Raw genomic sequence first — 17,231 nt, 5'->3', positions numbered from 1 at the left:
TCATAAGGTAGGTAGTACACTATGTAGTGTATTACTGCTGACCAGGGCTCATAAGGTAGGTAGTACACTATGTAGTGTATTACTGCTGACCAGGGTTCATAAGGTAGGTAGTACACTATGTAGTGTATTACTGCTGACCAGGGCTCATAAGGTAGGTAGTACACTATGTAGTGTATTACTGCTGACCTGGGCTCATAAGGTAGGTAGTACACTATGTAGTGTATTACTGCTGACCAGGGCTCATAAGGTAGGTAGTACACTATGTAGTGTATTACTGCTGACCAGGGCTCATAAGGTAGGTTGTACACTATGTACTCTCTCTCTCTCTCTCTCTCTCTCTCTCTCTCTCTCTCTCTCTCTCTCTCTCTCTCACTCTCTCTCACTCTCTCTCTCACACTCTCTCTCTCACTCTCTCACTCTCACTCTCATCAACACTTGAATCAATTTAATGCACACAGCCTCTACAAAGGGAGAGAGCAGATATATACTCCTATCTGAATAGAGTAATAGAGCTTGAATATCTTGAATAACAAACAAACAAATAAACAAATAAACAAAAAAACAGATACAAACCTGCAACTCCACAGAGATGACATACAGACAGCAGCCTGTGTGGACATATTTAACAAAGGAGAGTATTGAACATTGTAAATGTATATTAACAAATGAACAAAGTACCCATCCAAAACAACATCCCAATAATGAATCACATCTTGCATACGTTTGTAAGTGTTTGTGCCCAGGAGCAGGGTGTGGCTGGCCAAGAAACTGACAAACAACCACCCTATACAGCTGATGAATCAGGCTGCAGATCGGCAACGGTGCACTTTTTACACCTTTAATGAGACCCGATCAATAGTGAAAGAAGTGTGTGTGCATGCGCGTGTGTGTGTGTATGTGTGTGTGTGTCTGTGCGTGTGAGTGAGTTTGTGCACATGTGCATGTGCGTGAGTGCGTGTGTGTCCATCAGAAACAAGAGAGTGATAGCAGGGTATGGGGAGAGACAGAACCACATGATAATGGAAGATAATATAAAGATCATCAGATAGAGTGTACATAATGTGTAGTGGTATGTATCCTCTCTGGCAGACGGTTTAGTAATGTATAGTGTGGTATGTATCCTCTCTGGCAGACGGTTAAGTAATGTATAGTGTGGTATGTATCCTCTCTGGCAGATGGTTTAGTAATGTGTAGGGTGGTATGTATCCTCTCTGGCAGATGGTTTAGTAATGTGTAGGGTGGTATGTATCCTCTCTGGCAGATGGTTTAGTAATGTATAGTGTGGTATGTATCCTCTCTGGCAGATGGTTTAGTAATGTGTAGGGTGGTATGTATCCTCTCTGGCAGATGGTTTAGTAATGTGTAGGGTGGTATGTATCCTCTCTGGCAGATGGTTTAGTAATGTGTAGTGTGGTATGTATCCTCTCTGGCAGACGGTTTAGTAATGTGTAGGGTGGTATGTATCCTCTCTGGCAGATGGTTTAGTAATGTGTAGGGTGGTATGTATCCTCTCTGGCAGATGGTTTAGTAATGTGTAGGGTGGTATGTATCCTCTCTGGCAGATGGTTTAGTAATGTGTAGGGTGGTATGTATCCTCTCTGGCAGATGGTTTAGTAATGTGTAGGGTGGTATGTATCCTCTCTGGCAGATGGTTTAGTAATGTGTAGGGTGGTATGTATCCTCTCATCCAGACGGTTTAGTAATGTATAGGGTGGTATGTATCTTCTATGGCAGACGGTTAAGTAATGTATAGGGTGGTATGTATCCTCTCTGGCAGACGGTTTAGTAATGTGTAGGGTGGTATGTATCCTCTCTGGCAGAAGGTTTAGTAATGTGTACGGTGGTATGTATCCTCTCATTCAGACGGTTTAGTAATGTGTAGGGTGGTATGTATCCTCTCATCCAGACGGTTTAGTAATGTGTAGGGTGGTATGTATCCTCTCTGGCAGAAGGTTTAGTAATGTGTAGGGTGGTATGTATCCTCTCTGGCAGACGGTTTAGTAATGTGTAGGGTGGTATGTATCCTCTCTGGCAGACGGTTAAGTAATGTATAGTGTGGTATGTATCCTCCTGGCAGATGGTTTAGTAATGTATAGGGTGGTATGTATCCTCTCTGGCAGATGGTTTAGTAATGTATAGGGTGGTATGTATCTTCTCTGGCAGACGGTTTAGTAATGTGTAGGGTGGTATGTATCCTCTGGCATTCAGACGGTTTAGTAATGTGTAGGGTGGTATGTATCCTCTCTGGCAGATGGTTTAGTAATGTGTAGGGTGGTATGTATCCTCTCTGGCAGATGGTTTAGTAATGTGTAGGGTGGTATGTATCCTCTCTGGCAGATGGTTTAGTAATGTGTAGGGTGGTATGTATCCTCTCATCCAGACGGTTTAGTAATGTATAGGGTGGTATGTATCTTCTATGGCAGACGGTTAAGTAATGTATAGGGTGGTATGTATCCTCTCTGGCAGACGGTTTAGTAATGTGTAGGGTGGTATGTATCCTCTCTGGCAGAAGGTTTAGTAATGTGTACGGTGGTATGTATCCTCTCATTCAGACGGTTTAGTAATGTGTAGGGTGGTATGTATCCTCTCATCCAGACGGTTTAGTAATGTGTAGGGTGGTATGTATCCTCTCTGGCAGAAGGTTTAGTAATGTGTAGGGTGGTATGTATCCTCTCTGGCAGACGGTTTAGTAATGTGTAGGGTGGTATGTATCCTCTCTGGCAGACGGTTAAGTAATGTATAGTGTGGTATGTATCCTCCCTGGCAGACGGTTAAGTAATGTATAGGGTGGTATGTATCCTCTCTGGCAGATGGTTTAGTAATGTATAGGGTGGTATGTATCTTCTATGGCAGACGGTTTAGTAATGTGTAGGGTGGTATGTATCCTCTCATTCAGACGGTTTAGTAATGTGTAGGGTGGTATGTATCCTCTCTGGCAGAAGGTTTAGTAATGTGTAGGGTGGTATGTATCTTCTATGGCAGACGGTTTAGTAATGTGTAGGGTGGTATGTATCCTCTCATTCAGACGGTTTAGTAATGTGTAGGGTGGTATGTATCCTCTCTGGCAGATGGTTTAGTAATGTGTAGGGTGGTATGTATCTTCTATGGCAGACGGTTTAGTAATGTATACGGTGGTATGTATCCTCTCTGGCAGAAGGTTTAGTAATGTGTAGGGTGGTATGTATCCTCTCTGGCAGAAGGTTTAGTAATGTGTAGGGTGGTATGTATCCTCTCTGGCAGAAGGTTTAGTAATGTGTAGGGTGGTATGTATCCTCTCTGGCAGACGGTTTAGTAATGTGTAGGGTGGTATGTATCCTCTCTGGCAGAAGGTTTAGTAATGTGTAGGGTGGTATGTATCCTCTCTGGCAGAAGGTTTAGTAATGTGTAGGGTGGTATGTATCCTCTCTGGCAGACGGTTTAGTAATGTTTAGGGTGGTATATATCCTCTCTGGCAGACGGTTTAGTAATGTGTAGGGTGGTATGTATCCTCTCTGGCAGACGGTTTAGTAATGTGTAGGGTGGTATGTATCCTCTCTGGCAGAAGGTTTAGTAATGTGTAGGGTGGTATGTATCCTCTCTGGCAGAAGGTTTAGTAATGTGTAGGGTGGTATGTATCCTCTCTGGCAGACGGTTTAGTAATGTGTAGGGTGGTATGTATCCTCTCTGGCAGAAGGTTTAGTAATGTGTAGGGTGGTATGTATCCTCTCTGGCAGACGGTTTAGTAATGTGTAGGGTGGTATGTATCCTCTCTGGCAGACGGTTTAGTAATGTATAGGGTGGTATGTATCCTCTCATCCAGACGGTTTAGTAATGTATAGGGTGGTATGTATCTTCTATGGCAGACGGTTAAGTAATGTATAGGGTGGTATGTATCCTCTCTGGCAGACGGTTTAGTAATGTGTAGGGTGGTATGTATCCTCTCTGGCAGAAGGTTTAGTCATGTGTACGGTGGTATGTATCCTCTCATTCAGACGGTTTAGTAATGTGTAGGGTGGTATGTATCCTCTCATCCAGACGGTTTAGTAATGTGTAGGGTGGTATGTATCCTCTCTGGCAGACGGTTTAGTAATGTTTAGGGTGGTATATATCCTCTCTGGCAGACGGTTTAGTAATGTGTAGGGTGGTATGTATCCTCTCTGGCAGACGGTTTAGTAATGTGTAGGGTGGTATGTATCCTCTCTGGCAGAAGGTTTAGTAATGTGTAGGGTGGTATGTATCCTCTCTGGCAGAAGGTTTAGTAATGTGTAGGGTGGTATGTATCCTCTCTGGCAGACGGTTTAGTAATGTGTAGGGTGGTATGTATCCTCTCTGGCAGAAGGTTTAGTAATGTGTAGGGTGGTATGTATCCTCTCTGGCAGACGGTTTAGTAATGTGTAGGGTGGTATGTATCCTCTCTGGCAGACGGTTTAGTAATGTATAGGGTGGTATGTATCCTCTCATCCAGACGGTTTAGTAATGTATAGGGTGGTATGTATCTTCTATGGCAGACGGTTAAGTAATGTATAGGGTGGTATGTATCCTCTCTGGCAGACGGTTTAGTAATGTGTAGGGTGGTATGTATCCTCTCTGGCAGAAGGTTTAGTAATGTGTAGGGTGGTATGTATCCTCTCTGGCAGACGGTTTAGTAATGTGTAGGGTGGTATGTATCCTCTCTGGCAGACGGTTAAGTAATGTATAGTGTGGTATGTATCCTCCCTGGCAGACGGTTAAGTAATGTATAGGGTGGTATGTATCCTCTCTGGCAGATGGTTTAGTAATGTATAGGGTGGTATGTATCTTCTATGGCAGACGGTTTAGTAATGTGTAGGGTGGTATGTATCCTCTCATTCAGACGGTTTAGTAATGTGTAGGGTGGTATGTATCCTCTCTGGCAGAAGGTTTAGTAATGTGTAGGGTGGTATGTATCTTCTATGGCAGACGGTTTAGTAATGTGTAGGGTGGTATGTATCCTCTCATTCAGACGGTTTAGTAATGTGTAGGGTGGTATGTATCCTCTCTGGCAGATGGTTTAGTAATGTGTAGGGTGGTATGTATCTTCTATGGCAGACGGTTTAGTAATGTATACGGTGGTATGTATCCTCTCTGGCAGAAGGTTTAGTAATGTGTAGGGTGGTATGTATCCTCTCTGGCAGAAGGTTTAGTAATGTGTAGGGTGGTATGTATCCTCTCTGGCAGAAGGTTTAGTAATGTGTAGGGTGGTATGTATCCTCTCTGGCAGACGGTTTAGTAATGTGTAGGGTGGTATGTATCCTCTCTGGCAGAAGGTTTAGTAATGTGTAGGGTGGTATGTATCCTCTCTGGCAGAAGGTTTAGTAATGTGTAGGGTGGTATGTATCCTCTCTGGCAGACGGTTTAGTAATGTTTAGGGTGGTATATATCCTCTCTGGCAGACGGTTTAGTAATGTGTAGGGTGGTATGTATCCTCTCTGGCAGACGGTTTAGTAATGTGTAGGGTGGTATGTATCCTCTCTGGCAGAAGGTTTAGTAATGTGTAGGGTGGTATGTATCCTCTCTGGCAGAAGGTTTAGTAATGTGTAGGGTGGTATGTATCCTCTCTGGCAGACGGTTTAGTAATGTGTAGGGTGGTATGTATCCTCTCTGGCAGAAGGTTTAGTAATGTGTAGGGTGGTATGTATCCTCTCTGGCAGACGGTTTAGTAATGTGTAGGGTGGTATGTATCCTCTCTGGCAGACGGTTTAGTAATGTATAGGGTGGTATGTATCCTCTCATCCAGACGGTTTAGTAATGTATAGGGTGGTATGTATCTTCTATGGCAGACGGTTAAGTAATGTATAGGGTGGTATGTATCCTCTCTGGCAGACGGTTTAGTAATGTGTAGGGTGGTATGTATCCTCTCTGGCAGAAGGTTTAGTCATGTGTACGGTGGTATGTATCCTCTCATTCAGACGGTTTAGTAATGTGTAGGGTGGTATGTATCCTCTCATCCAGACGGTTTAGTAATGTGTAGGGTGGTATGTATCCTCTCTGGCAGACGGTTTAGTAATGTTTAGGGTGGTATATATCCTCTCTGGCAGACGGTTTAGTAATGTGTAGGGTGGTATGTATCCTCTCTGGCAGACGGTTTAGTAATGTGTAGGGTTGTATGTATCCTCTCTGGCAGAAGGTTTAGTAATGTGTAGGGTGGTATGTATCCTCTCTGGCAGATGGTTTAGTAATGTGTAGGGTGGTATGTATCCTCTCTGGCAGACGGTTTAGTAATGTGTAGGGTGGTATGTATCCTCTCTGGCAGAAGGTTTAGTAATGTGTAGGGTGGTATGTATCCTCTCTGGCAGACGGTTTAGTAATGTGTAGGGTGGTATGTATCCTCTCTGGCAGACGGTTTAGTAATGTATAGGGTGGTATGTATCCTCTCATCCAGACGGTTTAGTAATGTATAGGGTGGTATGTATCTTCTATGGCAGACGGTTAAGTAATGTATAGGGTGGTATGTATCCTCTCTGGCAGACGGTTTAGTAATGTGTAGGGTGGTATGTATCCTCTCTGGCAGAAGGTTTAGTCATGTGTACGGTGGTATGTATCCTCTCATTCAGACGGTTTAGTAATGTGTAGGGTGGTATGTATCCTCTCATCCAGACGGTTTAGTAATGTGTAGGGTGGTATGTATCCTCTCTGGCAGAAGGTTTAGTAATGTGTACGGTGGTATGTGTCCTCTCTGGCAGACGGTTTAGTAATGTGTAGGGTGGTATGTATCCTCTCTGGCAGACGGTTTAGTAATGTGTAGGGTGGTATGTATCCTCTCTGGCAGACGGTTAAGTAATGTATAGTGTGGTATGTATCCTCTCTGGCAGACGGTTAAGTAATGTATAGGGTGGTATGTATCCTCTCTGGCAGACGGTTTAGTAATGTGTAGGGTGGTATGTATCCTCTCTGGCAGACGGTTTAGTAATGTATAGGGTGGTATGTATCTTCTATGGCAGACGGTTAAGTAATGTATAGGGTGGTATGTATCCTCTCTGGCAGAAGGTTTAGTAATGTGTAGGGTGGTATGTATCCTCTCTGGCAGACAGTTTAGTAATGTGTAGGGTGGTATGTATCCTCTCATTCAGACGGTTTAGTAATGTGTAGGGTGGTATGTATCCTCTCTTGCAGAAGGTTTAGTAATGTGTAGGGTGGTATGTATCTTCTATGGCAGACGGTTTAGTAATGTGTAGGGTGGTATGTATCCTCTCATTCAGACGGTTTAGTAATGTGTAGGGTGGTATGTATCCTCTCTGGCAGATGGTTTAGTAATGTGTAGGGTGGTATGTATCTTCTATGGCAGACGGTTCAGTAATGTATACGGTGGTATGTATCCTCTCTGGCAGAAGGTTTAGTAATGTGTAGGGTGGTATGTATCCTCTCTGGCAGAACGTTTAGTAATGTGTAGAGTGGTATGTATCCTCTCTGGCAGAAGGTTTAGTAATGTGTAGGGTGGTATGTATCCTCTCTGGCAGACGGTTTAGTAATGTGTAGGGTGGTATGTATCCTCTCTGGCAGACGGTTTAGTAATGTATAGGGTGGTATGTATCCTCTCATCCAGACGGTTTAGTAATGTATAGGGTGGTATGTATCTTCTATGGCAGACGGTTAAGTAATGTATAGGGTGGTATGTATCCTCTCTGGCAGACGGTTTAGTAATGTGTAGGGTGGTATGTATCCTCTCTGGCAGACGGTTTAGTAATGTGTAGGGTGGTATGTATCCTCTCTGGCAGACGGTTTAGTAATGTATAGGGTGGTATGTATCCTCTCATCCAGACGGTTTAGTAATGTATAGGGTGGTATGTATCTTCTATGGCAGACGGTTAAGTAATGTATAGGGTGGTATGTATCTTCTATGGCAGACGGTTTAGTAATGTATAGGGTGGTATGTATCCTCTCTGGCAGAAGGTTTAGTAATGTGTAGGGTGGTATGTATCCTCTCTGGCAGACAGTTTAGTAATGTGTAGGGTGGTATGTATCCTCTCATTCAGACGGTTTAGTAATGTGTAGGGTGGTATGTATCCTCTCTGGCAGAAGGTTTAGTAATGTGTAGGGTGGTATGTATCTTCTATGGCAGACGGTTTAGTAATGTGTAGGGTGGTATGTATCCTCTCATTCAGACGGTTTAGTAATGTGTAGGGTGGTATGTATCCTCTCTGGCAGATGGTTTAGTAATGTGTAGGGTGGTATGTATCTTCTATGGCAGACGGTTCAGTAATGTTTACGGTGGTATGTATCCTCTCTGGCAGAAGGTTTAGTAATGTGTAGGGTGGTATGTATCCTCTCTGGCAGAACGTTTAGTAATGTGTAGGGTGGTATGTATCCTCTCTGGCAGAAGGTTTAGTAATGTGTAGGGTGGTATGTATCCTCTCTGGCAGACGGTTTAGTAATGTGTAGGGTGGTATGTATCCTCTCTGGCAGACGGTTTAGTAATGTATAGGGTGGTATGTATCCTCTCATCCAGACGGTTTAGTAATGTATAGGGTGGTATGTATCTTCTATGGCAGACGGTTAAGTAATGTATAGGGTGGTATGTATCCTCTCTGGCAGACGGTTTAGTAATGTGTAGGGTGGTATGTATCCTCTCTGGCAGAAGGTTTAGTAATGTGTACGGTGGTATGTATCCTCTCATTCAGACGGTTTAGTAATGTGTAGGGTGGTATGTATCCTCTCATCCAGACGGTTTAGTAATGTGTAGGGTGGTATGTATCCTCTCTGGCAGAAGGTTTAGTAATGTGTACGGTGGTATGTATCCTCTCTGGCAGACAGTTTAGTAATGTGTAGGGTGGTATGTATCCTCTCTGGCAGACGGTTTAGTAATGTATACGGTGGTATGTATCCTCTCTGGCAGACGGTTTAGTAATGTGTAGGGTGGTATGTATCTTCTCTGGCAGACGGTTTAGCAATGTGTAGGGTGGTATGTATCCTCTCTGGCAGACGGTTTAGTAATGTATACGGTGGTATGTATCCTCTCTGGCAGATGGTTTAGTAATGTGTAGGGTGGTATGTATCCTCTCTGGCAGACGGTTTAGTAATGTATACGGTGGTATGTATCCTCTCTGGCAGACGGTTTAGTAATGTGTAGGGTGGTATGTATCCTCTCTGGCAGAAGGTTTAGTAATGTGTAGGGTGGTATGTATCCTCTCTGGCAGACGGTTTAGCAATGTGTACGGTGGTATGTATCCTCTCTTCCAGATGGTTTAGTAATGTGTAGGGTGGTATGTATCCTCTCATTCAGACGGTTTAGTAATGTGTAGGGTGGTATGTATCCTCTCTGGCAGAAGGTTTAGTAATGTGTAGGGTGGTATGTATCCTCTCTGGCAGACGGTTTAGTAATGTATACGGTGTTATGTATCCTCTCTGGCAGAAGGTTTAGTAATGTGTAGGGTGGTATGTATCCTCTCTGGCAGAAGGTTTAGTAATGTGTAGGGTGGTATGTATCCTCTCTGGCAGAAGGTTTAGTAATGTGTAGGGTGGTATGTATCCTCTCTGGCAGACGGTTTAGCAATGTGTACGGTGGTATGTATCCTCTCTTCCAGATGGTTTAGTAATGTGTAGGGTGGTATGTATCCTCTCTGGCAGACGGTTTAGTAATGTATACGGTGGTATGTATCCTCTCTGGCAGATGGTTTAGTAATGTGTAGGGTGGTATGTATCCTCTCTGGCAGACGGTTTAGTAATGTATACGGTGGTATGTATCCTCTCTGGCAGATGGTTTAGTAATGTGTAGGGTGGTATGTATCCTCTCTGGCAGACGGTTTAGTAATGTGTAGGGTGGTATGTATCCTCTCTGGCAGACGGTTTAGCAATGTATACGGTGGTATGTATCCTCTCTTCCAGATGGTTTAGTAATGTGTAGGGTGGTATGTATCCTCTCTGGCAGACGGTTTAGTAATGTATACGGTGGTATGTATCCTCTCTGGCAGATGGTTTAGTAATGTGTAGGGTGGTATGTATCCTCTCTGGCAGACGGTTTAGTAATGTGTAGGGTGGTATGTATCCTCTCTGGCAGACGGTTTAGCAATGTATACGGTGGTATGTATCCTCTCTTCCAGATGGTTTAGTAATGTGTAGGGTGGTATGTATCCTCTCTGGCAGACGGTTTAGTAATGTATACGGTGGTATGTATCCTCTCTGGCAGATGGTTTAGTAATGTGTAGGGTGGTATGTATCCTCTCTGGCAGACGGTTTAGTAATGTGTAGGGTGGTATGTATCCTCTCTGGCAGACGGTTTAGCAATGTGTACGGTGGTATGTATCCTCTCTTCCAGATGGTTTAGTAATGTGTAGGGTGGTATGTATCCTCTCTGGCAGACGGTTTAGTAATGTGTAGGGTGGTATGTATCCTCTCTGGCAGACGGTTAAGTAATGTATAGTGTGGTATGTATCCTCTCTGGCAGACGGTTAAGTAATGTATAGGGTGGTATGTATCCTCTCTGGCAGACGGTTTAGTAATGTGTAGGGTGGTATGTATCTCTGGCAGACGGTTTAGTAATGTATAGGGTGGTATGTATCCTCTCTGGCAGAAGGTTTAGTAATGTGTAGGGTGGTATGTATCCTCTCTGGCAGACGGTTTAGTAATGTGTAGGGTGGTATGTATCCTCTCATTCAGACGGTTTAGTAATGTGTAGGGTGGTATGTATCCTCTCTGGCAGAAGGTTTAGTAATGTGTAGGGTGGTATGTAACTTCTATGGCAGACGGTTTAGTAATGTGTAGGGTGGTATGTATCCTCTCATTCAGACGGTTTAGTAATGTGTAGGGTGGTATGTATCCTCTCTGGCAGATGGTTTAGTAATGTGTAGGGTGGTATGTATCTTCTATGGCAGACGGTTTAGTAATGTATACGGTGGTATGTATCCTCTCTGGCAGAAGGTTTAGTAACGTGTAAGGTGGTATGTATCCTCTCTGGCAGAAGGTTTAGTAATGTGTAGGGTGGTATGTATCCTCTCTGGCAGAAGGTTTAGTAATGTGTAGGGTGGTATGTATCCTCTCTGGCAGACGGTTTAGTAATGTGTAGGGTGGTATGTATCCTCTCTGGCAGAAGGTTTAGTAATGTGTAGGGTGGTATGTATCCTCTCTGGCAGAAGGTTTAGTAATGTGTAGGGTGGTATGTATCCTCTCTGGCAGACGGTTTAGTAATGTTTAGGGTGGTATGTATCCTCTCTGGCAGACGGTTTAGTAATGTGTAGGGTGGTATGTATCCTCTCTGGCAGAAGGTTTAGTAATGTGTAGGGTGGTATGTATCCTCTCTGGCAGACGGTTTAGTAATGTGTAGGGTGGTATGTATCCTCTCTGGCAGACGGTTTAGTAATGTGTAGGGTGGTATGTATCCTCTCATTCAGACGGTTTAGTAATGTGTAGGGTGGTATGTATCTTCTATGGCAGACGGTTTAGTAATGTATACGGTGGTATGTATCCTCTCTGGCAGAAGGTTTAGTAACGTGTAGGGTGGTATGTATCCTCTCTGGCAGACGGCTTAGTAATGTGTAGGGTGGTATGTATCCTCTCTGGCAGACGGTTTAGTAATGTGTAGGGTGGTATGTATCCTCTCATTCAGACGGTTTAGTAATGTGTAGGGTGGTATGTATCTTCTATGGCAGACGGTTTAGTAATGTGTAGGGTGGTATGTATCCTCTCTGGCAGACAGTTTAGTAATGTGTAGGGTGGTATGTATCCTCTATGGCAGACAGTTTAGTAATGTGTAGGGTGGTATGTATCCTCTCTGGCAGACGGTTTAGTAATGTATAGGGTGGTATGTATCCTCTCTGGCAGACAGTTTAGTAATGTGTAGGGTGGTATGTATCCTCTATGGCAGACAGTTTAGTAATGTGTAGGGTGGTATGTATCCTCTCTGGCAGAAGGTTTAGTAATGTGTAGGGTGGTATGTATCCTCTCTGGCAGAAGGTTTAGTAATGTGTAGGGTGGTATGTATCCTCTCTGGCAGACGGTTTAGTAATGTATAGGGTGGTATGTATCCTCTCTGGCAGACAGTTTAGTAATGTGTAGGGTGGTATGTATCCTCTATGGCAGACAGTTTAGTAATGTGTAGGGTGGTATGTATCCTCTCTGGCAGACGGTTTAGTAATGTGTAGGGTGGTATGTATCCTCTCTGGCAGACGGTTTAGTAATGTGTAGGGTGGTATGTATCCTCTCTGGCAGACGGTTTAGTAATGTGTAGGGTGGTATGTATCCTCTCTGGCAGACGGTTTAGTAATGTGTAGGGTGGTATGTATCCTATATGCTCTGTTTTTTCCGGTATGTTTTGAAAGATTGATCATTGATGTTGTCTCTCCCTTGTGTTAAAGGGGAAGTTCAACCAAAAACACTTCTAGGCCCTTTACAACACTTTCCTGGTTGTTTTTCAGTACCCGTGACAGTTTTTAGATCCATTGTTTGAGGAAATCAGAATGAAAGAAGTAAACAAAGATGGCAGCTAGCTAGGCTAAGTAAATTAAGTCTCGCTAGGATAGCGGTGAGAAATCTCTGAAGTAAATTAAGTCTAGGTCAGCTAGCGGTTAGTAATCTCTGATTTAAATAAAGTCTAGCTAATTGAACTCAACTTGAATAGTTCCTTCGTAACCTTAGAATACACTAGACGCTTGTATGTCATAGCCTAGTTTTTATTTTATTTTAACCTTCATTTAACTAGGCAAGTCAGTTAAGAACAAATTCTTATTTTCAATGACAGCCTAGGAACAGTGGGTTAACTGCCTGTTCAGGGGCAGAACGACAGATTTGTACCTTGTCAGCTCAGGGATTTGAACTTGAACCTTGCGGTTACTAGTCCAATGCTCTAACCACTAGGCTACCCTGCCGCCCCTAGTGTGGAGACCAAAATCTATATTGTGTCCTTAATCTGTATAAACTGTATTCAACTGTTCTGCCTGCGGCTATGGAACCCTGACCTGTTCACCAGATGTGCTACCTGCCCAAGACCTGCTGTTTTCAACTCTCTAGAGACAGCAGGAGCGGTAGAGATACTCTCAATGATCGGCTATGAAAAGCCAAGTGTGTTGAGGTGTTGACTTGTTGCACCCTCGACAACTACTATTACAACTTATTATTTGACCATGCTGGTCATTTATGAACATTTGAACATCTTGGCCATGTTCTGTTATAATCTCCACCCGGCACAGCCAGAAGAGGACTGGGCAACCCTCATAGCCTGGTTCCTCTCTAGGTTTCTTCCTAGGTTTTTTGGCCTTTCTAGGGAGTTTTTCCTAGCCACCGTGCTTCTACACCTGCATTACTTGCTGTTTGGGGTTTTAGACTGGGTATCTGTACAGCACTTTGATTATATCAGCTGATGTAAGAAGGGCTATATAAATACATTTGATTTGATTTGATATAAAATAATTGTTTGTTGATGTGTATGGTTACATTTCAGAATATTTTTTGTACATTTGAATGTTGCAGTAATATGACTTAGGTCTGGCGTTCCAGCGAGCAAGAGAGAACAATATTTTGAAAGCGAGCCCTGATCCCAATAACTCGATTGCCCCTGCATGGAGAGAAAGATAACTGCCCAGTGGGACCACCTGAAGGTACGCAAATTTAGTTTAATGAAAAATTGTGTTTATGGGGGAATTTATATTCCACTTCGTTTAGTATAGTGAACGGGAGAGGGAGGTGTGTTTTTCCTTTGTCCTTTGCTCTTTTACGTGTTTCGCCAGACCTACTGCTACAAATTTTATTTATTTGAGGACCAAATAATTATTTCTTATGGCCACTGGTAACTTTTCCACTTGGCGCGACATTACCATTCTTCAGTGTAATGTACGAGGTTTTAGAACGAATTGGAAAAGAGACAACGTTTGGAGATATTATGTCGCTACAAGAAACTCACATGAAGCATACTGAGCAATGGAGATTAAAATGTATTTGGGTATCACAAATGTATCAATCAACTTTTTCATCCAAGGCTAGATAGAGGTGTAGCCATATTATTTTGAAAAACTGTCCCAATGGCCGCTATATTATAGTAATAGGTCATATTCTATCACGACATGTAACAGTTTTAAATATTTATGCACCGAATTTCGATGACCAGGGTTCTTTCGAAATGCCTTCAATCTCTTGCCAGATTTATCAACCATACATTTAATTACAGGTGGAGATTTTAACTGCATTCTGGATACTTATATTGATAGGCTTCCTTTTCGCCCTCCCACTACTGTCTTGAATAATTTAATTGGAACAATGAACCTTGTCGATATGTGGAGATTACAACACCCCACGGATAAGGAGTATTCTTTATTTTCACATGTGCATAAATCTTACACAAGAATTGACTGCTTTTTTAACAGACTCTAAATTGACATCTAACGTCACCTCTACCAAGTACCACAATATAATTATGTCTGATCACAGTCCCGTTTTATTGCAAATGGATTTCGGCAGAACAAAGCCTCAATTCAACTGGCGATTTAATCCATCATTACTCAATGATTAACAATTTCACCAACAAATAGCCAATTTAATTACAGACTATATGTCCCAGAATGATACTGCTGATGTATCCGTCTCCACTTTGTGGGAGGCATTTAAAACTGTTTTGCGTGGGCATTAGATGATTAGAAATGAAGGCACAGCTCCCGGTGCTAGAGAAAGATTATATAGAAGCGCCTTTATCTTCCAAGTTGAATGACATAATAAAACTCAAATATTAATACAATACTATTCTCTCTAACCAAGTAAACACAATGCTATTAAATATGAAAGAAAAAAACACGAGTTGTGTGACAAGCCAGATATACTACTGCCGCACCAGCTGAGAGGTATACAGGCCAATAGAGCTATTTGTAAAATTAAATCTAGCACAGGAGTTGTTACTGCAGACCCAAACGAAATGAATGCATGTTTCATGAAGTTTTATCAAGACCTCTACACTTCATAGACTACTGTAGATACCGCGGAAATGGCTGATTTCCTCCAGCCCCTGTCCCTACCTGTGGCGCTGATCAACCGGAGCTAAATGCAGAGATAATGTTAGAAGGGGTGAAGCGGCTGGACCTGGACGCTTTGGACTACAAAGCATATTCAGAAAAGGTTACTCCTCGTATGTTGAGGATGTTTAAACACTCTGTTGAAACTCGCAAACTCCCGGTGTCTTTCTACTCAGCCAATATCTCCCTAATATTAAAGATATATTGCCCTCCTCGGATGCGATCTTAAGATGTTTACTAAAATACTCGCGAACAAACTAAATAAATGCATTTAGACTATAATTCATGATGACCAAATTGGTTTTAAACCAGGCAGTATCTCATTGTCCAACGTTAGGCGACTGTTGAATATTATGTATTCCAAACATGACAGAGATTATAAAGTTGCCATTCTTGCACTTGACGCTCAAAAAAACATTTGACCAAGTGGAATGGAAAAACATATATGCGTGCCTAACGGCTTCAGTTCTCACTAATTACAATAAATCATCTCCGTTTTCACTTTAACGTTCCCTGCCGCCAGTCCGTTGCTGTTCGCCATTGCTACAGCATGGAACCCCTCGCTATTAGTATTAGAAGCCATCCTGTCATTGCACTGCTGAACATGGGCAAGGTCGATCACCGCATCTCGCTCTATGCGGATGACATCATTTTGTTTGTCTCACGCCCGGAAGTCACTCCCACCGTTCTTGGAGCTCATCGAATCATTTGAAGAACTCTCTTGGTACACCATAAACCATAAAAGTGATTAATGCATAAAGGCAACTGAAACCCAGAGTTTCCTTTTTCAGATTATCTTTACCTTTATTAACCAGTCAAGTCACTTAAGAAGAAATTCTTATTTTCAATGATTGCCTAGGAACAGTGGGCAGAACGACAGATTTGTCAGCTAGGGGATTTGAACTTGCAACCTTCCGGTTACTAGCCCAACGCTCTAACCACTTGGCTACCCGGCCGCCCCTGTTAAACATATACATTTTAAAATCACAGGAGACAAAATTAAATATTTAGGTGTTGTCATCCCCAAGGACCCTAAATTGATTTATACATTTAACTTCCTTGACGTGATAGGGAAGTTGAAGCGCAACATTGAGATCTGGAGAGTGTTGCCTATATCCACGATAGACCGTGTTAGCGCTATTAAAATGGTTACACTCCCCAGATTCCTTTATCTCTTTCAGAATCTGCCTATATTTATAACTAAAGCTATTTTCTAATCATTGGATTCAATCGTCTTGCCTTTTGTGTGCGGATACAAATTACACCATATCTCTAAAAAAAACATATAATCAAGCCCAAATAATTAGGGGGCCTGAGCTCGCCAAATTTTCAGCATTATTATTGGGCAGCAAATGCTAGAGCAGTGGTTTATTGGCAGGATGCATACCCTGGTGTGATAGATCCCTCCACCCCTTCATGGCAGCTCTCTAAGGCACTGCATCTCAGTGCTAAAGGCGTCACTACAGACACCCTGGTTCGAATGCCGCCCAATTGGCCCAGCTTTGACCGGTGTAGACCGTCATTGTAAATAAGAATGTGTTCTTAACTGGCTTGCCTGTTTAAATAATATAAATATATATATTTAAATGTCTCACTATTGAACAAGCTACACACAGCACTTCTCTTTTCATCAACTAAATACCCTACAGGTATTACTGGCAATAACTTTATGTAAAAAAATGAATAAAACATTTGGTATCAAATAAGGAAAATGTTTGGTCTCCCGGAGACCTCCTCCTGTACTCCTACTAACCATAACCATGCCCCCCCCCTCACTAATTGACAATAATGTTTTATTCTGGAGGAGAAAGGGCATTACTACTGTTGCAGAACATTACATCAATATTGCCACATTCGCACAGTTGAGGGAAATGTATGATCTCCCTGCATCTAACTTCTTCTGATGTCTTCAGATAAGAAATTACATTAGCTTAAATATACAACATTTTGAGGCAATTACACCTGCCCGCGAACTGTATATTTTCATGAACCTCGCCCCTGACTCAACGACTTTGATCTCCAGATTTGTAGATCACTTTACAGTATATTACTCTGTATCCACACAACATCTGAAGGAGACCTGGGAGGAAGACCTTGTTATGGAGATTACTTTTGGCAGGTGGGCTGATTGCCTTGGAGATATTCACTTGTGCTCAATAAACTCCCAACACCAATTTATTCAATACAAAGTGATTCACAGACTACACATTCCTGTACAAAATTACACTTGTTCTACCCCTTTGGTCTCTCCGACATGCCCTAAGGGCAAATCTGCCAAGGGTACCCTGGTTCACCTCTTATTGGTCA

At 42.6% G+C, this 17,231-nt stretch overlaps 1 protein-coding gene across 1 annotated transcript in view; it reads right to left on the bottom strand.

Annotated features, from left to right (window-relative positions):
- LOC118376614 (FERM and PDZ domain-containing protein 3-like) overlaps positions 1-17,231 on the bottom strand; it is a 282,169-nt gene that overhangs the window by 104,689 nt on the left and 160,249 nt on the right. The window lies entirely within an intron of this gene.

The sequence above is a fragment of the Oncorhynchus keta genome, chromosome 4, assembly GCF_023373465.1.
Source record: "Oncorhynchus keta strain PuntledgeMale-10-30-2019 chromosome 4, Oket_V2, whole genome shotgun sequence".
Lineage (NCBI taxonomy): Eukaryota > Metazoa > Chordata > Actinopteri > Salmoniformes > Salmonidae > Oncorhynchus > Oncorhynchus keta.
This window is presented reverse-complemented; position numbering and strand designations above follow the sequence as displayed.